The sequence below is a fragment of the Ooceraea biroi genome, chromosome 3 (genome assembly GCF_003672135.1).
Source record: "Ooceraea biroi isolate clonal line C1 chromosome 3, Obir_v5.4, whole genome shotgun sequence".
NCBI classification, from domain to species: Eukaryota; Metazoa; Arthropoda; class Insecta; order Hymenoptera; family Formicidae; genus Ooceraea; species Ooceraea biroi.
The window spans coordinates 4,222,414-4,247,341 of NC_039508.1; the positions used below are offsets into that span (position 1 = coordinate 4,222,414).

General features: G+C 43.2%; 1 long non-coding RNA gene across 1 annotated transcript; it reads right to left on the reverse strand.

The window, feature by feature from the left end:
• Positions 1 to 23,457: 23,457 nt before the first annotated feature.
• Positions 23,458 to 24,716, reverse strand: LOC109611430. Its single transcript, XR_002193798.2, has 3 exons — positions 24,622 to 24,716; positions 23,827 to 24,336; positions 23,458 to 23,614 (listed from the first exon to the last, which is right to left on the reverse strand). It is a non-coding gene; the product is annotated as an uncharacterized LOC109611430 (long non-coding RNA).
• Between the last annotated feature and the right edge of the window lie 212 nt (positions 24,717 to 24,928).

Here is a 24,928-nt window from a genome sequence, read left to right on the forward strand (position 1 = left end):
TTTTGCGTTTGAATTTTGCTAAAAATATCCGCGCGGACTTTCTGATCAACCAGCATTCTCTCTGTGTCAAGGAATCTCGAGGAATCTCAAGGAAAACTTCGTTTTCGATAAAGTCGATCTTCGACTTCGACAAAGAAGCACGAGGCAAATTTCACGCGTCGCTCAATTGGGCGCTGCATTCGCAGTGCGCGACATAATGAAAGACGACTTAATTCGTCTCGAGCGCGGACGGCACTCGTCGTGAAAGCCGCGCGAGAAGCGACAAAATCCACATAACAGCGTAATAACGCTACGACGCACGGGGAAAAAGGAGCGCGCTTAATTTGTCGTTCCACTTGGCGCGCATCGCTCGTAAAGGCGTTGCGCTCGGAAACGCGCTTCAGGACTTGACGGATGGGAAATTCGGACGTCGCAGCGGGGTGCAAAGCGTTACGAGTGTTCATGGACCGTCATCGAGCGAGACGTGCCAAGAATCGTTCGAAATACGTGCCGATCTGCCTTCACATTTCCGTTATTATAGCATGTTTAGTAGCACGAGCTGCTTGAGTGTTGCAATACGAATATTTCTGCTTCTACTTCTACTATTAATAAATATAAAAACTCCATCAAATGTATAACTATATTTAAATTAATAATTTTTTTTAAATTTGGTCACTAAACAGAAAAATAAGAAAATTTCATTCTTTTTCCAATTGTTCTAAAAAGAATAGAAATTTTAATCAAATTTTCAGTAAAATGTGATTCTTTGTACTGTTTCAAATAAGATTTTTCCACCAAACAAGGCAACTTTTGTTTAAACAGTAGCCTATCCTGAGCTATTTCGATCTCCAGACACTCATGCGAGATAATTCCGCAGAGTTGTTCTAAATAATCGACTCTCGAGAAGGAGAAAAGAATATCACGATGCGCAAATGAAGTTCCGGATTCCAAGGATTCTAGCTTCTTGTCTCCGAGTCATCCGAGAGCAGCGGCAGCCCTTGAAGGACGCAGTCTCCCTCACGGACGATTCGTCTCGGCCGACAAGAGGGAAAAGCCAGGACGGAAAAAGCTCCGGCCGACTCGCGTCGCTGCTCGAGTAGTTCGCGCGCTTCCCCTCGAATTCCATCGCGAGATTCATCGATTTAACGGTTCGACGGTTGCCGTGCGTGTGGACCGCGCTATAATTTAATGTGGAGAGGCGTTCAGAGAGCGGAGACGCATCTCGCGCGCTTCTTTCGCGCGTCATCCACGTCCGTCCGTCCGTTCGTACGTCCGTCCGTCCGTCCGATTCATTGACCGTGCGTGCGTGCGTTTTCGCACTGTCACCGCGTAACCGTTGCCGTAATGCCCGGCACGGCACGACGCAGGAACCAAGAGGGACAATAATACACGGCCGCGTCATTAATTCAAGTTCGCTCGCAGAAATCCTTCGCGGCCCCAATGCGGAAGCTGTTTTACGATCGGTCCTCCTCTCACCGGCTCCTCGCCGCTGCTGCCGCTGCTGCTGCTGCTACTGCTGTTTCCTCGTGGCTCTTTTCCTTCCTCTTGTCGTCTAAACGTGTCGACGTGATGCCGTGGTAATTATCAAGACGTCTGTTATCGCCTGAAACGTGACATTTCAACGCGTCGAGTGTTGCCCGCGATCGCGTTATCAAAAATGAGTCCGAAGAAGCATCTGCCCGAGAAAAGTTGCGAAAATCAAAGTGAATTATTGTAAACGTTGCTCATTGCGTCTCATTTTCAGTTCTTCACTTCGATGAAGCTTACAGTAGATGAGAGTAATAGAGAAATGAAGACAGTTAGGTGCTTGCAAAAGTTTGTAAGGCCACAACGAATTGGAAGCATGGCTCAACGAAAACTCGGGCCAAACACTTTGCAAGCACCTAATAAAATTCACCAGCTCCTGCGCGTAGAAATTCAGCGGAGACGTGGAAGACAAATGGAGCTCTTCGGAAGAGCTCAGCGGTAAATTTCTCTCGCGAACGGGCCTTTTTGCACATCCGAGACCGGGTAATGGCTCCGGTGGACGAACAAAACCGAAACGGTCGCCACGGTGTCTTAACCGGCTTAAATGGGCTTTCTAAGTGTGGCGGTTACACGAGAGGTGTATATTACTTCTTACCGCGGGTTTATCTCTTCATTTTCAATTACCGCGACTTACATGAATGATTTCGCAGTGTTGTGAGTCTTTAGCCTCCACTGCTGCACTCCTTGTTGCACGTATATGCAAATTATGAGTGAGAAATCCCAGACAAATTTTTAGTAACAAAAATTTTTGATTTACATGATTTGTCGCTACAATATTTGTATCGAAATCTAGATATGCGACCAGGATCACTTAGTTAATGATCTACGATACAAAAGATACTATTTTTTATATCTCGTTAGCTTCATATTTCATATTTTAGAAATAGCGTAGAGATAACGATCGAGGGAAGCTTTGATGACGCTCGTAAATCCGTTGGACGTTAACAACTATCGATGTTCAATCAAACTTCGATCAATCGACGACTGTTGCAAGCACGAGCATTGGACGATAACTCATTGTAGTTAATAACACGGATGCTTCATCTCCATCCTGAAAGTACCGATATCACAGTATAAAAAGTTTTATGACCCGTATATATTAAGTAGCTTTAACTACGCGCTTTACGGCTTCGCATAAAATAATGGTTTATTCACCGCCACGGCGTGGAATTCCGCGCGCATTCGGATAACACGCTTGAGAATTCGCTTCGCCTATTTTCGATCCTGCAGCTCGGAGCTGCGCATTGATATGGATATCGTCCAGTTCATTTACGTTCATTGTCGTATTTACGATCTTTCGCCACCTGAAATCACATGCTCGCGCTGAAAAGACTGGCACTCTTCTAATTTCGCACGCGTCAGCCAGAAGAAGAACGTTATGCTCGAACTTAATTGCGTTGCATCGATACATCGAGCATTTAATCGATACATTCGCGCATGCGATATTAATACTAATACATTACAATGTATATTGTTCGAAAAGAATTAAACTTGCTCGTCCAACTGGTTCTCGTGGACGATACGCGCCGGGCGACACCCTGTACGCTGCGAATTACGGGAGGCGAGGTCGAGTGCGTCACGATCGGATCGAATAGACGGTATGGTAATAACAGCCCGGAGGTGCCATCTCGAAATCGGTATCATTGGCCAATAATCAGCGTCAACGGTTCGGCAACGATGCGCGACTTCGGCCTCGGCGTCGTATCGCGCCACGGAATCACCATCACGCCGTTTCTTCTTCTACTACTACGCCTATAAATAGTCTCGCGGGAGAGAAAGATCGCGCATACGGCCGTGTGTAATAACAGATCGCGTTCGGGTTTACCGTCGATCCGTATCGCGAATGTGTATGGCCGCTCTCGATCGCGCGCCGATAATTAAATAGCCCAGCCGCCGCCGACTTAGCGCGCGATCCACGCGCCTCGCCTAATCCTCGCGCCGGAGGATCGGGCATCTCGCATTTGTCAGTGGAGGTAGCCGAGATTAATTCTTAGATCGAAATATCTAAGCCTCTGGAAGCTAGCGGTATTCCAGAGTGACATTCTCTTAATTGTGTATTAAATGTACACGTCAAATATTTTTTTTATTCTTACAAACTCTCGCGCGTATAATTAATTTTTAATAATTGATAATTGAGTAATGACATTATAATCATATTTAATGTTATGCACTTTAGATGCACTTTAGATATAACAAAGATATATTGAGTTGTAATATACAGGGGTAAGGCACCTAAAACAGGTCACCTGAATATCTCGGCTGTTATTGGTGATAGAACAAAATGTGTCAGACCAAACTTGCATGGTTTCGAGGGACACATAATTTGTTCTAAATAGTTTTTTATTAGGTGGACGCGTAGAGGTCATATGAAGGTCAACTTCGTTTTTTTAAATGGTATGATATGTTTTTTTACGTACCATCTAGTAGAGCGTTTGAAGATGCGCACATTGATCTACGGGTCAAAATCATTCAAGGTCACTGAAGGCTAAAATTTCTAAGTGCTAGAACTTATTCATTTCTGAGTTTACGGTATTTTCAATAGCAGAGAACTCTAGGCAATATAAAAAATAATGATATCATCAACTCAGAACTTCTCGGAAAAGAAAAAATTTCTAACGGCTAGAACTTTTTCATTTCTGAATTTACGGTATTTTCAATAGCAGAGAACTCTAGGTAATATAAAAAATAATGATAACAACAACTCAGAACTTCGCGGAAAAAGAAAAAATTTCTAAGGACTAGAATTTTTTCATTTCTAAGTTTACAGTATTTTTAATAGCAGAGAACTCTAGGCAATATAAAGTAAATTATTTTCCCTTGCAGTTGGCCTTCAGTGACCTTGAATGATTTTGACCCGTAGATCAATGTGCGCATCTTCAAACGCTCTACTAGATGGTACTAAAAAAAAACATATCATACCATTTAAAAAAACGAAGTTGACCTTCATATGACCTCTATACGTCCACCTAATAAAAAACTATTTAGAACAAATTATGTGTCCCTCGAAACCATGCAAGTTTGGTCTGACATATTGTTTTCTATCACCAATAACAGCCGAGATATTCAGGTGGCCTGTTTTAGGTGACTCACCCTGTATATATATCCTATTTTTAATAACAAATATATGTTACAACTCATATTAATAAAACTATTTAAAAAAACCGGAATGAATATATGTTACAACCCAATATAATATATAAAGAAAAGTCTAAAGATTATGTGTTCTTGATGAAGACCTAATTAAGTTCATTAAAACGTGTGTACAATCTTCATCTGATGACTAATGAGCGGCGATGTACATTAGTTCGACAAAGCCGAACGAAGAAATCGCTACACCGATCCGTCTGAATCGATCGATGCAGCATGATTACGAGTTAGGAAAATGCGCTGGCTCACACGTATCGATAGGCTAGATCGCAAAGACGCGAGCCTGGAGGTCGTAACGTCAAGGGCGCAGCCACACCTGCCTTATCGGACGCTAAAAGCCCCAGAGGAATTATATAAGACCGACCGGTGCATCAGATCCTTAGGATTGGCGCCCGGAGCCGATGCGGGACACGCCTAGTTAAGCCGCGTGATGAATGCGCGAAAACGGGATGCAGATCCACCGATTGGGACGTCGAAGAAGAACGGTGGCAGACATCGAAACCGATTCGCAAGGGAATACTACACACACGCTTCGCGAATGTGCCTTCTGTCCTTCTATCCTCCCACCTATCTAATTGCCAACCGGACCACTCTCTGTCGGTCTTCTCCTGTCTCGCACCTTGACTGCCCCCGGGAATGCAAATTGCTGTTGGTCTCCCTGCGCTAGGCGGAATTTCGTCGCTCGCGCCTACTGGAACCGGCGTGACTTATCTGGCCTAATTGCATGGTCCACTTGATGAGTTATCGCCGTTTTGCAATATTAAAGAGCCGCCAATTAAGCCGCGCAGAGATACTCCTCCTAATATCCACACGCGATCTCCGCTCGATCTTCGTTCTCGATCACGAGGGACAATATCAATGATGTACATTCTAGTTGTGCATCACTTGCAAAGGAGTATGGCATAGGAGTGGCATCGTTTTTGCGTGCAAAACTATTGGCCATGAAATTTTGTAAGTATGAGCCTAGATATTAAGAACTGCGGCAAAAGTCTGGATAAAAGGGGCGGTAGTGCCCACTGCCCACTCACAACAAACGCACTGTTGGCCATAGAGAAACGTTGTGGATTGCTCATTACGAGCGATTTCTGAATATGCTACGTTCAGTGACATCGAGTTCCATACTCAATTCGTTGCGACCTTACAAACTTTTGCAAGCATCTGATATATTGTGACCTGTTCGCGAGCAACGAGCAAGTGACAAAGCGACAACGCAAGTGACAAGCTATAGACTTCATAAAGATACGCTCCTCTGCATCTCCCATAACCGATCTTGCGAGAGATCAGTGCGGACTATCAAAACGATCAAAAGTATAAAGATACTTCGACCACAACGCCTTCAGCCAAGCCCGGTCCATTTCTCTTTCGGACTCTGGCTGTCCCCCTTTTTTCTCCGCTTAGCGTAGTGCCATCATTCTTTCATTCACGGCGTGTATTTAAAGTGCCGGCGGTCCCTGGTGCTGATTTCACTAACGAAGCCAGCGATTTATACAACCGGTCGGCGAATCGGGGCATCCGCGGTAGGCGAGCTCGCCAGATTACCGAGTTCATTGTTAAATGGCACCCGGCAGCCACGTACGACCCTTATCGTTTGCATTGACGATCGAATTGACGATGGTGCTATCGATTGCCCTGTACAAACGATCGCCACGGGAATCCCGGAGCTATGTAGAAGCTGTTTCAAGTATCGCACGCCGTTTATCTCCATGAATACTTAAGCACAATTTTCAGATATCATTTTCCCATTTTCTCAATTTTCCCAAGTCAATTCAATCGAGTCAATCGAAGACGTCAAATCCGATCAACATATGCGTTACACGTATCGGCAACGAAAACTCAAATCAAGATATTGACATTTGATCTCGTGTGCAATTTCCGAACAAAATAATATTGCAGTGTAATTTCACTATTTTATTTATGAATTACAAGCGTCCATTGGGCGCCAGGAAACACCTATCGATTATCTTCGAAGTTGAAGTTTTAGACTTTTAATTTACATTCTAAAGCAAATGCCTAACTTGCTCGCGGACGGATCAACGGACCCTCGGGGTTCCTGGATCCGCGAGATCGTGGGACGTGGGCTCTCGCAGCAAGATAGTAACTTAGAGTTAAGGTAGGTCGGGGCGTAACCCAGGATCAAACGAGTCAATAACTCGTGCCGTGCCTCCTCCACCTACAATAAGAAATCGCCCTGCCCCGCGTACGTACAATGAATGTGGGTGCGCGCTGACGTATTTGTTGCGAGTACATACGCACGCACGTGGGTGCCGGTCCACTCGCGCGCGAATATGTCTTCATGAAATCGAAACCTCGGGCGACACCGCGTTCGCGTAATTGCGACCAGCGTGAAACAATCACCGGCGAATCGGGTATCGCGAAACGCGATCGAGAGGCCGTGCTGGAAACGCGCATTCGTATATAATTCATATCTTCTTATTCTTTCCAGCTAAAGCGATATTGTATATCGTCTGGCGCAACAGTCAATGAAAAAAAAATCAAGATAGGAGCCACCGTCTCGTTCGGACTTGGCAGAATTATGAAACTCTTTGCTCGAACACGCATATAAAGACGGAAAAAAACGCCGAAGAGCGAAGATGCGAATAATAATCGAGGCGCCAGCAATCGTCGCGGATGATTAAAATCCGGCGCGAGATAATCGGCGCTAAGGATAACCGGTGTTACAACAATCAGGACCAGCGCGGCGTTTCTGGAAGGTGTGCACCGATGGTATAGGGGGCAAAGCGTCAAGCGTCGATAGCATAACTCCATAACGCCATAACTCCTTACGCGAAGTCGGTCTGTACCCTAACAAGAGCAGCATCTACGCTGCCAACATCAGCATCACCAGCTATCCTGTTATTTTCTCCCTCGCCATCCAGGGCGATATTATTTTTCGCTATTTGGGCTTTTCGAGGCCGGGCCCTCGAGAGCGACGAGAGAGAAAGAGGGCGAGAGAGAGAGAGAGAGAGAGAGAGAGAGAGAGAGAGAGAGAGAGAGGCAGCCTAACGTGAGCCGCGGCTGCGTGAGGCACGAGACAATAATAATTCATCGCCCGGAGGCCCGCAACACGCAGGGCTCTGCCCGTGCTGCTTCCAATCCTTCGGCAATTTGCACAGAGCGCCGTAAAATAAAACGCAGAGGGGCGGAGGGATGCAAGGGACCATAGGGACCCGCGGTGGATTGTCTTTTCGAATCCGGCGAGACGCTTTCGGGGAAGAGAATCCACAGTGCGAAGAACAGTGCGACTGGGACGCAAAAGAAACGCATCGATACCCCCTGCCAGATGTCTCGTGAGATGACGAGTGACGTCAGGCATGTGTGTGTGTGTATTCGCTGTCTCTATCGATATTTCACCAGCCAGAATCAAGCGGATTGGTGAAACAGAGCTTTATACTCGTTTTAGGGTAATATTTTTAATATTCTTAATATTCTTGAAGAACAAAATAACTGATATTCAAAATCAAATAATGCAGATATCGGATTTAACGTGTAATAATTTATTTGACGGAATACCTCGCGAGGAAAATTCTGATTCTGGAAATCAGAAATTACAACTTCTTCGTGATTCGCAAGCTGCATAACTTTTCTAATTTCCACAAATTTGACTTGAAAAAAACGCGCGAAAGTAGTGCGGATAACTTCTTGAATACTACGTATTCAAATTTATTCAATCATGCATTCTTAATAAGCCTATCCATTTAAACCGTTGCAAACACACGCGATGTAATATATTATCCTGATGCTCCGCGTTATTATTTCGTCCGGATTTCGACTTAACGTCGCGCCGTTTTCTCGCTGATTTATTTATTTAATCTTGCGAGCCGCACGCCGCACTTTTTCCGCTCCGCGAGCGATCCGCAGTTAATGGCGCGCGACGTTTCCGCGCGGCACAGTTCCCGCTCGCAGCGATGATTCTAAATGCATTAGTTCGCGTTTGATTAACGAGTACGTCACGCGTATGAATACAGCCATTAGAAAACATATTACTCAGTGATACCGAGAAGGGGAATCTACGTAATCTTGTTCTTCTTTTTCGCCAGCGATTCCGGTGTACGTATCATCGTACATGTTTCGTCATTAAAATTGAACAGACATTTTAACGCGCTCTTTCATCGCTGCATAAAGTGTAGACGTAACTAGAAGTATGCCTATGCGCGCGCGTGTGTATGTGTATGCGTATAATAAAATAAAATATAGTATATAGTATAAATATAGTATATAGTAATAGTAAAATATAAAAAAATACACTAATAAATAAAAACATATTAAATCTTGTATCTTATTATTCGGGATTCGTCCGTAGTCCTTCCGAAAGAGCAACAAATCCTTTCGTCATGCCTCGAGTGAGACCCTCATTGGAAGTGTTCCTAATAAGAAACGCTCGGCGCGTATAAATGTACCGGTGCTTCAGGAAGAGACAATGTTTTCGCATTCCGAGACACGTTAACCGGCGTCGTAAGCGCCTCAAGGAGGGTGAGGGCGGAAGGGAGGACGGGGGAGGGCGCGGGACAAGTTTAAGGGTCCGAACGTGGGCCCGGTCGAATTCCTAGAGCGGTCAAAAGCCCGAGAATCGATCCGAGGCGCGGTCACCCCGTGCCGCCTCGAGGAAGGCGCACGCCGGGTAAAACTTCTCTAATAAACGGCCGTGAGCTATCACGAAGACGTAAAACGTCCCAGGGATTCGCCGTGCGAAGCGAGTAATCCTGACGGAGACCCGCGGCGGATTCGGGTTAAGAAGGCCCGCCGGAAATGGCCAGCGCGACGCGCCCTTTTAACCGGCGCTTCTCCCGGGCGCGCCTACAAGCTCCAGGGGACTGCCGTGGACGAAAAAGGAAGAGATAGGGGTGCAGGGGAGAAGGGGAGGAGAGAGTTAGGGCGGCCGATTTCGTGCCATAGCGTAGCCTGACGTCGAGGTGTCGTTGCACTGGTTTCGAGATGCCGATTTAATCGGCGAAGGATGCACCGGCGTAAACAACTTAAGAGGATACTGGAGTGACGCCGACCTTCGTCGCGAAGGTGTCCATTATTTAGATGAAACATGTCGTGATCGAAATTACCGACGACATCGACACCAGCGATGTCGGATAAATGTGATAAATTATGAAAACTTACTGTGCAATTACTGTGTGAATTATATATATAATTTTATAATAGTATTTATTAATAAAAAATAATATATGATCCCAATATTATTTTATTCGGTAATGTATTAAAAATCGATTAAACGTCAGAAATAAAATTAATAAATTAATTAATAAAAGAATGTTATACGAAATGTTAAGTTTTCGCGATGTTACTTACGTTAGAAAATTTGAGGGAAACATGCGAGCGTATTCCTCAAAGTGCATCGTCTCGATGCAAACGCTTTGTTAATGCTTTTGTTAATGCTTCAAACTCAGAAATAATATTGGTGACTAATCGTTAGTAGGAGAAAGTTTTGCGGTATCAGATCTGTCGTGTCTCCTTCCGCATCTTTAATCAACCAACCTAAAATGTAGCTCGTGCCTTTCCCGGTGACTCTCTGTGCTCGTCTTTAACGCTCGTGCAGGATATTTACAATTCCCTATTCTCCTGTCTCGCGTAATTCACTCAGATCGTGACAGGCCCAGGCATTATCGTCGAATCTGTTAATTACGCCGAAGTTGCACGTCCGAAAGTCATAACGCTGCCGACGTATCAACGCCGTCAATCGGAACGCGCTTTAGATACGACCGCTCGTGAACTTTTCAGCGTTCACTCGGAGTCATCGCTCACCAATGATCTATGAATTACGATCGAGATTCATGCTCGTTTGGTAATTCGACCGGTTCCACCAGTTCAATGCTGCTTGAGCGGATCAATGTTGAAAGTCGTAGTTGCGTTGTTTTATAAATATTATTAAAGAATATGCCGTTATATTTTGATCATTCTAAATAGTAGCAAATATTTATAACATTATTGTGAATTTATTTCCATTGATTTACATAAACCAGTTAATATACACAATAGATAATGAATTTAGAATAATTGTTTAATTTATTTAATCCGTAAATTAAATTTGTGCACACGGTGACCGGTGAACGTGTCACTTTCTCATCCTCATTGTCATTTCGCACGATCCAAAATCCCACGGACTGCTTGGGGCCACATTATCCGTCCCATCTCGCGTCTCGCGCGTGTGCATGGGCAAGATGACGACCCATAGCGGATAGCGCATCAGCATCAGCGCTATCTGGCTTCCCAAGGAAGATAATGCACCTCGCGACAGGGTGGCTTGGAGGGGCAAGGCGGGTTAACTAGCGCCGATCTCTAACCGGACATCTAGGAAAGGCAATTAACCGTAGCGGGCATTTCTCTTCCTGTCTCTCTCTCTTTCTTTCTCCCGTTTCACCTGTGCGCACATAACTCTTCCCTCTTCCATTCTTCCTCTTTCTCTCTCCCCGCATTTTTATCGCGCGTTGAGTTATTCGTGCTCATTGTCGCCGCACCGAACCCCCGTCCCTGTCCCCTGTGGGGTAGGAGAGAGAATTCTATCTCTCCCTTTTTAGCAGACGAGAGGAACGCACTCCCGCGTCCAGAAGGAGAGAGAAACAGGGAGGGAGAAAGCGGGTTCAACCTAGGAATTTATCACCGCTACCGACAGCCATTAATATGCCATTGTGCGCCCGCGGACACCGGCAGCGGCTCGTCCATCTTTTCGTGACGCGTTAACGACTGACCTCTGCCGCGAAAGACGGCTCCTGAAGAGTCCCGAGTCTCGAGTATACGCGACCGAACTAGGATCCAGATCGTAATGAGCATGAGGAAGATCCAAGAGGATCTCTCCAGCTCGCGCGAGGATCGCTTCGCGATTCGCCGTTAACCCTTTTGAGGTCCCTATTAATCCCGACAAATGGACCCGTATTAAATATCTTATTCCCATCTTATCGTTATTGATGCTCAGAGACGCTTATTTGATTGTTCAGCCGTAAAAAATGACGGTAACTTATTGCGTTATTTTTTTGCTCTCGCACGTTGTCTAGCGCGGACTCGTTCGACTTTGAGAATAAAGCAAAACGGCGTAAGTCGCTTTTCTCATCGCGGCAAAAATGTACTTTTTGTATCCATCAGTCCAGACGGCAATTAGGCTCTAATTTATAGTAACTTTGCCGCGATCCGCTCTTTCGACCCAGATCGGCACAATCCATCCGTTAATTAATCCGTGTAACGTACTTTGCGCGCGTACTTGGCCACGAATTGAATGACAGTCGATCGGTGTAATTACCATAATTGTACACGAACTTTTTACAATCTCGTTTTGTCCGTAATGACGCGGATACCGCGCAAGGGACCTTTGTCCTTTTTTTACATCCGCGTCTGTGAACTCCGCGGGACTTATTAAAGGAGCTTAACGCGGAGTAATGACAGCTAATTTACTTAATGCTCGACATTAATAGCGACGAATAGCGGGCCAATAATAAAATGCCAATTTCGCCGAAGACGCGAGTCTACTAACTGAAAAATTATCTTTCTCGCTGCGAGCGCCAGAAACAGAAGCAAACCCTGAAAAATCGAGGATATCGCAACGATCGATAGCGATCCGGCGATGAAAAGAGGATCTCCGATCCGGGAGCGAGAGGAACTCTCTTGGCGCGAACGCTCGCCGATCATTAATCATCGCCGCGCGGCCACTATGTGACGTACCGATGATTTCACCTTGGCAATGATCCAGGAAACGCCGGGGATCCAATCCCCGTGGATCCGCGTGTGTAGCTGGATCCGGAGACGTTTCTATTCAGTCGTTCTCCCCCGTTCGACTTTGCGAGAGTTCATAAGTTAAGCATTTCCGTGTGTGGATCCCGGCCAGCACGGGTGCACGTGCGTGAATCGGCCGCGTGTGCGTGCGCGCGCGCGTGCTCCGAGTGCATTCACGGCGCGCGATAGAGCGAGGATAATACGAGATTTATCGCGATTTCTCGCGGCCGAGCGGCCAGCAAATTAGTAATTGTCGGATTTCCCAATGAAGCGCGTCCCTAAATGGTTTAAACGCTCTTTCGGGCCGCAAATCTTACTAGACGCGGCTTAGCACGCGAATGCGCGGCGCGAATTAATCTCGACTCTCGCGGAGAGATGTTGTATATACGCGAAACCGAGAATCCAGTTTTGCGCCTCTCGATATCAAGGTGTCAGTAAAGGCCATCAAATTTCTCACGGTTGCTTGGACATCCGCCTCGACGGATAAAATTCTGTGAGACAGGATCGAGCGGAACAATGTTGAGAATTTAAATTGCATTGTATTCAATCGGATCGTATATTACTGTTTATTAGAATGTAGTCTTTCCTCCAGCAATACGTAAATGTCAGCGAGAATACAAAATTCTTTTGCTCATTTCTTGCTTGAAAAATTGCGTCGAACTAGCGTAATATATTGCATAGTCTGAAACGGGCTTAACACCTGTACGCAAGTTATCCAGAAAGAAAAGAATGAAGGCGAACAGACGCGTGTATTACGAAAGAAACTTCGCGAGAGGCGTACTTTGTTAGATACGAGTATTGCATTTTTCGACGCAAAACCACCGGACGTCCGGCCAGTATTACAGAACGGATGTTTCCTTGCGGTGCTCTGCATATTGCTGGGCTTACCCAGTAGTGGAAAGCCAATCGATTGTCGATACGTTTATTATCTGATCTTGGTGCATCTCTACTGCTTCAAAGAATTTTTCGTTATTACTCTTAAATTTTTCTCCTTACTCTTGCAAAAAATGTTTATTTCTCTTACATACCTTCACATATTTCTCACATACATTTTTACAGAGTGGTACAAATAAATTGCTCGGAAAAAGAGATTGACAAGATAGGTATATTATATGAAAAACTAAATACTGAAATAATTACAAATATCTTCTCCTTTTCTCAATTTACGAGCGACCGCATCTTAGACCAAGTTGACTATAAAGTACGTACGTTTTCCGGTCAGGATGTCTCGTGGCGAAAGGGTTAATTACCGTGTAATATTGTTATTACGTTTTTTTCTTGTCATTGTAAGCGAACCTCCGGTCTTCAAACACTGAAGGATCCGGTGATCGTGCGACAAATTCGAGCGATTGTGGTTCACTTCCAGACCAGGGTGTATAACGAGAGCGGTAAACCTGTACCGGAAGGATGTTGCGTAAACGGAAACGTATGCGGCTGTCTTTGTTTCACCGGATCTTTATTCAGAGATGCACGTGAACATGGTGCCGACACAATGTTGCCCTTGTCGGTGATGGACTGGGAACGTGAACGCCCGCACAAGGAGGATACATGAAATTACACCTTTTGAGAATATAGATCGTCCGATATATCGCTTTCTAACCACGCGGGACGCCTGGGATACAAACAGTAAAATAATAAAATATAAATTTATATTAATATAAATCACCTTAATAAAAGAAAGAAGCAACTCAAATAGAGATTTCGCTGTATGCTAAATGAAAATGATAGAATCATTTATTCTAAAGAGCGGGGAATAAATGGAATTTGGAAATATTGTATCAATTTGAGGAGACAGAGGAGACAGAGTTTCATAATTACATGAATTTTAACACGAGTTTTTAAATGTCCATCTTTTTCTGTCGCAAAGAACGAGAGATTTAAAAATTAATTGCGCGGAGTTTCGCACGCGAACAGGTTTCTCGGACCCCGAAATAAGTACGAGATGTATTTTGGGGATCAGTCTCCGAAAACGTCGAAGTCGGTATCGAGTCGCCATGGAGTCTTACGTCTTCCTCTTGTTACAATAACGTAATTATCGGAATACGTGGAACCCCCCGCATGCGCCACGCATGCACTCCGCGTGGCACGCAATGTGACATTGTCGTCCGTAGCTAAAACACGCGTGCGACCGTGCCCGTCGCCGCTCTCTTCCTTCCTTTTTCGCCGTCTCATCTTCGAATCACGAATTGTCGAGATGAAACCGGTAGTCGCACAGGGCCGTATCCTTATGTTCACACACACACACACACACACCTAATTACGGACTATTTAAATTTAAACTTACTCGCATGATGCCGAACGGTATCAATACTCGCATCGCGATGCGATTTTAATGTATACTTTTACAACTTGAATTTAATCGAGGAAATAATTCCGTATACTACTGTTGCAAAATAATTTATGATATCAAGTTTACGTGTTAATTTTCAAATTAATAATCACACATACACAGAGAGAGAGAGAGCGATACATACAAAATATGTAACTCTGAAGAAATACTCGTTTTTTTAACAAAAATAAATAATAGAGATTCGCCATACTTTCCCATCAACACTATCGTCTATACAGCCGGTCCTGAGGGCACATGCATATACATGCGCATGTATATTGACGCCGGCGATGACTTCCGCAAAAATCGAGCATGCTGATGTAAGACGAGATTTCGCTGCGGACCGTCGGGGGGACAAATATACAGTATGTCGCCGCTCACTTTTTAAAATACAGGGTACCGTAGCGCGAAAACGCGCCAAGAAGAAAAGGCACTGATTACTATGTACGAATGGGTGGTGGAGCGCACCGGGGGAGTCTGACGGCGCGGCTCCTTCCGATTCTTCCGATTCTTCGGCTGATTATCCGACACAGTGTGAAAACGGAAAGATTCAGCCGACTCCCCGGCAATCGGAGCGGAGAAAAAAATCGGAAAGACGTGCCGAACGGCAATTGCTCGGTCCCGCTCGTTAATTCTCAACAGTTTTGCACCTGACTTTGAATTTGCCGTATTCCAGCCGCGGCGAAGATTACGCCAAAACGACACGACTCGATTCCTCCCAGAGAAGTCAGTAACTGCGGGTGACAGTCGGGCAACATCACGTGTATGCGTGATGCGAGCGACGCGTGAGTCCATTCGAGTCCAGTCAGGATACCCGAAGTGAGATCCGCGAATCTAATTGCGAGGAAATACGCGTTCAGCAACGAGGAAATGGCTGTATAATTCACTGGGGAGAATTATCAGTTTTTTCTCCCGCGATTTCGAAACTCATTTCAGCTTCAGACGGATCGTAGCGTCATTTTTCTCAGGCGCGAGAGGATCAGGAAGTTAAATCGGCGGCGCATCTGTCGCGTTGCGTCTGCGAGTCATCGCGCGATCTACAATCGAAATCGACCACGGTGACGACGAACCGGTGGGAGGAAGCTCAAGGGAAGAAAAGAGAGCAGAGCTCGGCGCCTCGGAAGTCGGGAGATAAAGACGTTTCACGCGAAAGTCCGACAAGAGAGGAGGAAGAAAAAGACAGCGAGAGGACGAGAGAAAGAGAGAGAAGCGACGGTGCCTTCGTGCATTCGTCATTAAAGATCCTGGTAGGTGTTCGCTCGGTCTGAAAGGATGCTTTTTCCGGGCGGAGAATTCGCCATTGTCTAACGGCGCGCCGCTAAGGGCCATCTAAACTGTCCTAAAGGCCCGTGTAATACGCCATGATGCGCCACCCATGTGGAGAGATATAAGAGGATCGACTGATCCGATAAAGGCGCGATCGGGAAAGGCGTTTTATTGTTGGCTCTCACGCGATCCACCCTTCGCTCTGCGGTAACATAATGATCATTCGATACGGGACCGCGATCTAACACTTTGCCCGAATGCCTCGGATGACGCGGGAGATGCGTCATGTAATGATCGAGCGCGCGTTATTCGCCATCGACGTTCGGAGGATCGTTCAGAGGTGCGCTTTGAAATATCAACATTCGCCAATATATTGCAGTGACTTTACTAAATTTAACGGGGCAAACGCGCGAGATGTGTCGAGTGGAAATTATTTTGTCTAACGAGGCAGAGCGTGCGATTAAGATGTGTCGTCTGCGCGCGACAAGTATGTAAAATAGTTAAATAAAACATATGTACATCTCTTAATAACATATAAATAGTAATATGTATAAACAAGATTCAAACATCGATTACTTAGAACCTACTGAATGACCGACTACCGAAAAAGTTGTCTATCTACGAGTCGCATAAAACAAGAAATTCATCGTCTTTTAAGGTGAATTGATTAATCGCTATCGTAAATTTCAGCTAATTATTTGAATGCCCGTTACAACTATATTTCCGTGACGAATGTTGTCACACTTCCCGATATAGCTCCGATATTTCTTGATTATGTAAATGATACTGAAACAGGTCGCTGACCGTAGCAAAGTCTTGCGTGTGTAAAAATAACTTTTACTTCATCTTGACGCGCGCGCGTGCGTCGATTATTCATACGGAAACACGACGGAGATAAGATTTTTCAGAAGTCCTCAAATATCTTTACTACATTCTAACTGTATTTTACCAAATAGGTAATGTTTGCAAAATAAAATAAATAAATGAAAGAATAATATTAAAAAAACATAAGATTAAAAAAAATTTCATAAAATCTTTGATATTATATTAATGTAATTATGAGAGAGAAATAGATTTCTGGATCTAAGTATACGTAGTGTTTATAGCAAATATTCGCGCATCTTTTAAAATTAACGATCTTTTGTGTTCTCTACGAGCGATTAGCAATGGGATAAAGTTATAAAACGGTAAGTGATGTCCGGTCAGTGAAAGAGCTTAAGATTTTATCGAACATTTCGACTGATTTACGAGCCTGGCACGCCTTCTCATTTTCACTTTTGTACGGTCGCGTACCGCGCAATCAGCTCTTTAATTACGATAATGCTATAACGGATAGTTAATTGTTTAAATGATTTAAGAGACGACTGTGAATCTAGATCAAGTACAGCCTAATTGAATTATCTCAAATACAAAACTTTTCCGAATGCAGAATTCTTTATAATTTCTTTCTTTATAATTGTTCTTTCATAAATTCAGCGCGGCTTCTTCTTAAAGTAAAAATGATGTCAATTGTTTTTATTGTTTCTGATTTCAAGAATAAATATCGTTTGCATGACTAAAGGTTAAAAGTTAAAATTAAAAAATTATTTTAAAATATCATAAATGTTAGTTAAGAATTTATTCTTTATCGTTAACATTTGAATACTGTGCAATTAATCCCTGTCATATCTATAATAAAAAGGTGATTCACTTATATATAAAAATTGGGTGACACCGTCATGCTGTGGCGGTATGCAAACTTCGGTTCGCGAAGAAAAGGTTCAATTGAAATCGGTAAAAGAATACATTTGAACCCCGATGCGAATCTCACGAAACGGCCCGCGCCGCGAGTAAGTAAATATAAGGTATCGCGTAACCAGTTCGGCGTCAGTCTCAAATAAATTACGCGGCGGTGCGCGAGGCGTTTTCCTTTGTGGCTCTCTCGTACCGTGACTGCTCTCAACGGGGTGTGCACTCGTGAGAAATTCGGAAGAAATCCGTACCGACCACCCATTGCGGCCCCAGCGAGGAAGGTGAATTAAGTCACAATGCACCCGTAAGATTTGGAAATAGCGGAAGAATAGACGGGCCTAGAGATCGCCGCTGTTCTCTCGCCCTCGCCCAGGTATCTTGTCCTGCACGATCGTTCTCCCATTAAAAAAGAAAGTTCCTCCCCATATAAATTTGACCCGTGCTATGCGCCGAACACAATCAGAGGCGCACGTGTGCAATGACCTGCTGCGTGATCTAATTATTTCCGCGCGACGTTGGTGTAATTATTAATGTATCGTCTCGCGATACTTTACCGTGGAAGGATTGATCGGTGACTCTACCGATAATATAATATATTATATATAATATAATAATATAATTCTGATATTACATACAACAATAATAATTCGCGCCTCTTGTGTTATTTTTTATGGTAGATACGCCTTATCTACCTGTCTAAAGTCATTTTTCAGACCGCGGATTTACGAGGCGACAACGTCGTTAATATAACGTATGTATTGCGAATCAATGACATGGCGTGCATTGATTATCTATAAGGAAATAGGAGACGAGGGAATTTTTAATTTATAACTTATTAAATTTCTTGTCGGACCACGGATGAGCTCTTCGTCCGTTCGATTAACTGTCTGCGCCGGAGTCTTTGTCCCGAATCGCCGTGATGTGATTTATGGAGACGCATTGACAACGACACGACGTATGTACATCGACTAAGAGATCTGTCAATAATCTCGGCAACGGTACATCAACGACCCTTGAAACCCCGCAAAATGGCGTGACAAAGTGCGCAGATACGAACGCAAGAAATATCAGTGAATGGAAATTTCAAAATTAATCGTACATTGAGAATACAAAATACACTACAACTGAGTCAATAATTTCCTCGACATTCAGCAGATCTTTACATTTATGGAGGAAACTTAGCAATATATATATATATATATATATATTGCTAAGTTTCCTCCATAATATATATATCCATATATATATATATATATGTTTCCTTAAAATGGGATTGGATGATAAAGCTTGCAAGGAGATTTCATGAGAAATTTGTGTGGATGAAAGAAATTTAGCGTGGCAGAAAGTATTACCCCTATGCGTGACGAAAGTGAAATTGAAACGTAAATTACAAGCGGTAGAATGGAAAGCAATAGACATTAAGGATCGTCCACCGCCGGTTATCGTCTGTTCCGAGAAATGTTTCTCCGTCCGAAATTATGTGGCGATAAAACGTCCGCAGAAAAGCGGCCGCCGTGAACAGTGTGATCATAGCGATCGAAAGAAAGCGTGGGACAATAAATTAAGTACAATGGTTCGTGAACGCCTATCGCACGATATTGGGCGGTGTTCTTCGTGAGAACAGCGCGATTAATATCGAGATCCAGGAAAATCGCTCGTCAATGATAATTCGATAACGCCAGTACTTTCCCCAGAGAGGCCATTTTCTCTCCTACCGCTTTCAAAGAAAGCGATCGCTCGATTCGACACGCCACAAAACGACGTCGTGCAACGAATTTGATCCATGAGATTAACACCGAAACACACTTTAACGTTTATCGTAAATCGATTCATGTAATGCAATTATTATTATTATGTTAATTTTTCTTTCAAGTGTTTGATATTCTTTGTAATACTCAAGATCGATCTTGAGTGTAACGATCCCAAGATCGCGTTAGTGCTCTACGTAACCGCAGAAACGCCAATCTCGGACTATTAATCAACCGTCGTAATTCTGGAATTTACGTAATGACTCGCCCACTGCGTCCTGTCTATTATCTTCCCCAAAATAATCGCTTTCGGACCTTCTCGATTCATCTATCTAGGTGGTCTTTTACGCTCTCCTAATTTCCCCACGGGGAAATTCAACGGGAAAGAGAAGAATCCGGGAAAGAGAGGCGCACAATGCACGGTAGCGCAGTCGAATGATCGAAATTGGCCGACAGTCACACTAATTTCAGACTGAGGGGATGGAGCACCTAAGGCTACCCTCTTCCATTGTCGTTCGTGGAAGTAGGAAGTTCATTATGAACTCACCGACGATATTCCACCGACAAGTTCACAATACCCGGCGAGGCTACCGAATGGCATCGCGCACGATGGCTTTCTTCCGCGGGAAAAGGAAGAAAGACGAGATGGAAACGAGACGTTGAAAGACACTTTCCAGCCAAGTCATCCCAATCACGAGCACGCGGAGTGCAACGCCGCCAATCGCGCGTCGTGATCGTGCACGAATTGAATCGTCCGTCGCTACTGCTGCAGTGAAAATTAAACAATCTCGTGGTCGCCTAAGCTGCGCGCGTCTAACGATTAAAAATTTTGCTTGGACGTCTAAGAGCTACTGAAACATATTTTATTGAAAGACTTTATTGAGGCGTTTTTAACAAGAATTATCTGTTAATAATTATCATAATTATCTTCTCTCTCTCCTTACATTTTAACACATATAAATTAAAAACATCAAATTTTAATCACATACATTTGATTAATCAATATTAAAGAAACTGATAAAAAGTAACCACCCGAGATCCCTCTTACAAAAAAGCAAGCAAAAAAGCGGAAGGATGATTTCGACAGGACGTGAACTTCCTCTATCACTTAATAAAGTCAATGTGTGAAGCGATTGAGAGGAGGAAGGATCGAAGGCTGACACTTAAGGTCTTAATATTCAATGATCAACAAATAATGATTAGACACCTGTTACTTGAGCAACATATGGATCGACCCTCTTTTTTTGTTACCTCTTTTTCTAATACGCTCATCGGTAAATTTTCTTCTCGTCCTCGCACGACTCCTCCCACGCTTTCGCATGCTTCCTCTATCCGACTTCGAGACCTTCTAGTCTCTTGTGAAGATCCGATAAAACTTTGGATGTTTTCACGAACTTTAATCCTCTATCTTACTAGTAAACCTTTTTATTGGATATTTTGAACAGAAATACCTTACAAGTCGTTGTAAAATCTTTATTGCGCGTATGAATAAACGGTAGATGTTTCAATCAGGTAATTAAAATATCTATAATATTTTAGAATTTAAATCAACTGGAGTGCGACAAACATGGTGCAATTTTGGTAAATCATGACGTCTAAAAAGTTTACGTGTCACGTCGTACGTAAGCGCTAATCGCGCTCCGGGCGCGCTTTTACCGTAAGATATACGAATATAAATACGAAATTTATGCGCACTTACCTCAGAATAAACTATGCCCCTATCATCTTACGCGCGCTTATGTCTTCTCGCAGAAAGAAAGAAGAGATATCACGCGAGTGTGCATAAAAAAACGTTTAATCCCCTTTTAAATCATAGACCATGCTTGCAGGGAGACACCGTGTCGTCGCCAGGGGTGGCGGGCGGGAGGACGGGGGTCGAAAGAGAGGGGCATAAAATCTGGATAACATAAAAGTGGCGAACAGAGAGGCCGCCGGCGCGTCTCTCGCTTCAAGTCACGTGTAAAAATTACCGCGAGATATACGACGCCGTTACGGGGATTGGAGCTAATTACCACCCAGAAGCTACGTCCGCGCGTACCCCGCGCGGCAATGGTGAATCAGCAGCGTTAGCTGACCTCCTATCGGCGACCATAGAACCCGACCTCGGCGTCGACCTCGCCGATTTATTCGCTCGTAACGAGGGAAAAAGGGGGAACGCGCTGGTCCTTACGATCGAAAGGAACGATTGAGAGGAAAGGGAGGAAGACGGGGCTGTCTCGTATCTGCGACCGAAGGTAATATTCATAGTCGACGCCGTTCGTCTACCCCTCATCATCATCGTCGTCCTCGTCGTCGTCATTGTCGTGTGTCGTCGTCATTTATCGACGACGATGCCGCGATCGGAGGAGCCATCGGCAGATACGTCACTCATGCCGCCTCATCGATTATCCGCAAATCGAATCTCGTCTCTTTTCATCCTGTCTCTTTCTCTCTCTTTCTCTCTCTCCCGGGCAATAGCGAGGGGAACGCACGACCGATCGGCGATTAGGGATAATCGCGCGCCGAGTACCATTCGATTTATTCGTACGTGCGGCGCGAGTGCCGTGAACCCGCGCGATACCAATCACGTATTTATCGCCGTATCGCTGAATAAACCTGCGATGGTTCTCGATTATAAATTGCGCGCAACGCGCGCGTGCTCAGTTTACGCTTTTGCGATTTTGGATTATCGCGATTGAATTTTTAATATAGATAGGGTCGAGAATTAAATAATAATGAAAATTCTGCTGCAGTGCTAAACTTTATTATCCCAAAACCTCATCGGAGTTTTACTCGTGCAATTAATCTAGTAAGGTATGTGTCATAGTGCTAGATAACTAACCGTCTCTGTCTACTTTGTAATAATAAACTTGAGTATCCATACTGGATAGAGGATCTACGAAATAAAAGTATACAATATTAATCTATAAACCTATTTTCGATAATATAGTATGAATTAGTATTAATCAATCTTTAAATAAATATGGAAAAAACCCATGAAATAAAAGAATTGATTTCATTGTTATAATTAAACGACAATTTGAGAAACACTTACTTTAAAAAAAATTATGCGTTTTGTGGCCTTCCTGGCGGTCTCATTGGTGGTGCTCCCCTTGGTGGATGTTGCGCTGCACGTCGTACTATACCACTGCCACCAGCAAGAGATGTCATCATATTGGTACCTGTCCTTATTGCTCCTTCCGCAAAACGGGTTCCTGCCTTTAAATGAAAATTTAAATATTTCAAATAAGACTTTTTTAAACGGAGGAATTGTCAGTTTCGACAAAAAATGAACGAAACAAGAAAAATGTATATCTACATTGAAAATGTTATTGAATTGAACACACTATATGATAAATGATAACAAAATATCATTTTGCACTTTTTTATATCATGTATGTTTGTGCTGCTTGGTGATACATTTTACTTACATTCATCAAATCCTGGGCCGGTGATTGGGCGATCTAAACAATAAATATATTGCTTTATTATGAATATTATTATGAATATAACAATTGTGATATAATCTATATTAAAATGTTAACAACACTAAAACTATTTAATTCTCATTGATCTTAATATAATATTATACAATATAATATTTGTATATCTTAAAATATTTGTTTTCATTTTCACTTTATTATATTTATACACAGTTTTACTTTTAATTTAATTTAATCAAAGCAACATGATATTATATGTACGTGTAATTTTCTCTAAGAACATAAACGAACTGTTATCAATCTCTTACCACTGCTACGCAAAATAATGTCACGAGCAATAACTTAATCATTTTGCTTATGGTTTACAATACACACTGGTTAGATCAGCGGAAGTTCCTCGCTTTTAAATAGATTCTTGTGACGTATTGTGCGTATCAAATGTGGAAAAAAACAACAGACCGACACCATTGCCAGGAAGTCATATATTTTCTGATGGTTATCGCGTTTTTTTATGCAATGCGCGACATAGGATTCAATACACAGGACTTGTCAAATGAGTAGTAGCGTAAGCGATGCAATTATGATGTCTTACCTGTGCGACGATTTACATATTCTTCCTTTTGCGACTAAACTGAACCGTCAGATCTTATCGCTTGCAATTTGCACGACTGCACTTGTTATTGTACACGGATCTATTATTTTATTCACGCCCACTTTCCTCCCGGATGTACAGCACATCAGGTTTGATAATATTTCTTTGATATGTTTAGATATTATTACGTATTAGTAATTTCCTCTATTATTGCATTTAAAATAATGATTAAATTATAATAAAAGATTATGAGTGTCTTCCGAATGTCCGAAATTAAATATGTCTAAATTTTTTGAAGAATCTTATTATAATTACTTTAATTATTTCAGCAATCTGTCTTTTAATATGTAACATTTTAATTGTCGTTATGATTACCGGTAGGCATTGTTTCGTGACGCAACACAAGGTCCAAGGTCTTGTAAACGAAATTCTAGCGTGACTATTTCTGCGAGGATTGTGACACAAATATAAACAACATGTATAATACATCTGTGATTAAAACTAATGTTCGTTATTTAATAATGTTATCCCTAATATTATTCCTATAACATCGCTTATATATTTTTTGAAAACAAACTATAATAGATCAACTAATTAAGTCTAATAACTAACTAATAAGTTTCTTTAGCTCCGTTAAAATATCACAGAAGCTACGGAAGAAAGGAAACGTATCAATAAAAAACCTTATTAATGAGAATTGATTAACAAATTTGTTTGCATACACTCAAGACGAATATCAATTTGTTCCGCACAAGAAATAACGTTGGTTTTTGCAACGTGTTAATTTGATTTACATAAGCCTACATTTCCATAATGAGACATAAATCGGGGATCAATGATCTATGCGGCAATCCTTGGCTATTGATTCATGATGACATAATTCATCTGTTACAGAGAATCCACTCTTAAAAAAGCCGTGTTATATCAAATCGAAATCATTGTTGCCTCTTTTCCGCGACGCTGATTGTTAACCTCCATGCGAAGACAGCCGCGCGATGATAATCTGAACTGAACATAACGCACAACGCGAATCGAGATAACCAATCAGCGTCGCGGAAAAGAGGCAATAATGATTTTGATTTGATATAACACGGCTTTTTTAAGGGTGGACTAGTTTAAAAAAAAACCCAACAACCGAAACCCGCAAACTCGCAACGTATAAAACACTACCGTTAACCGACTCGAATGAGCATTTGCATTTTATGAGCGACTGTTTCGCGACAGAAAGTCCGAGTGATGACCGCGACGCAGCGGAGATAACGCGGATAGAGTAATCAGAAGCGTGTTTAACAGAACCCAGCGCGGTGATGCATTCGGTGGAAATCTCGACGGAGAAACAAGGCTTCGACCAATTACCGTGAGTAACCATTCATATCGGCGTGAGTGATCTGCGCTTCGCGTACTCCACACGAGAGATGGTCGAGATCACCTTCTGACGCTCGACGTTATCGCGCACGCTTGCACGGATCGCCCTCCC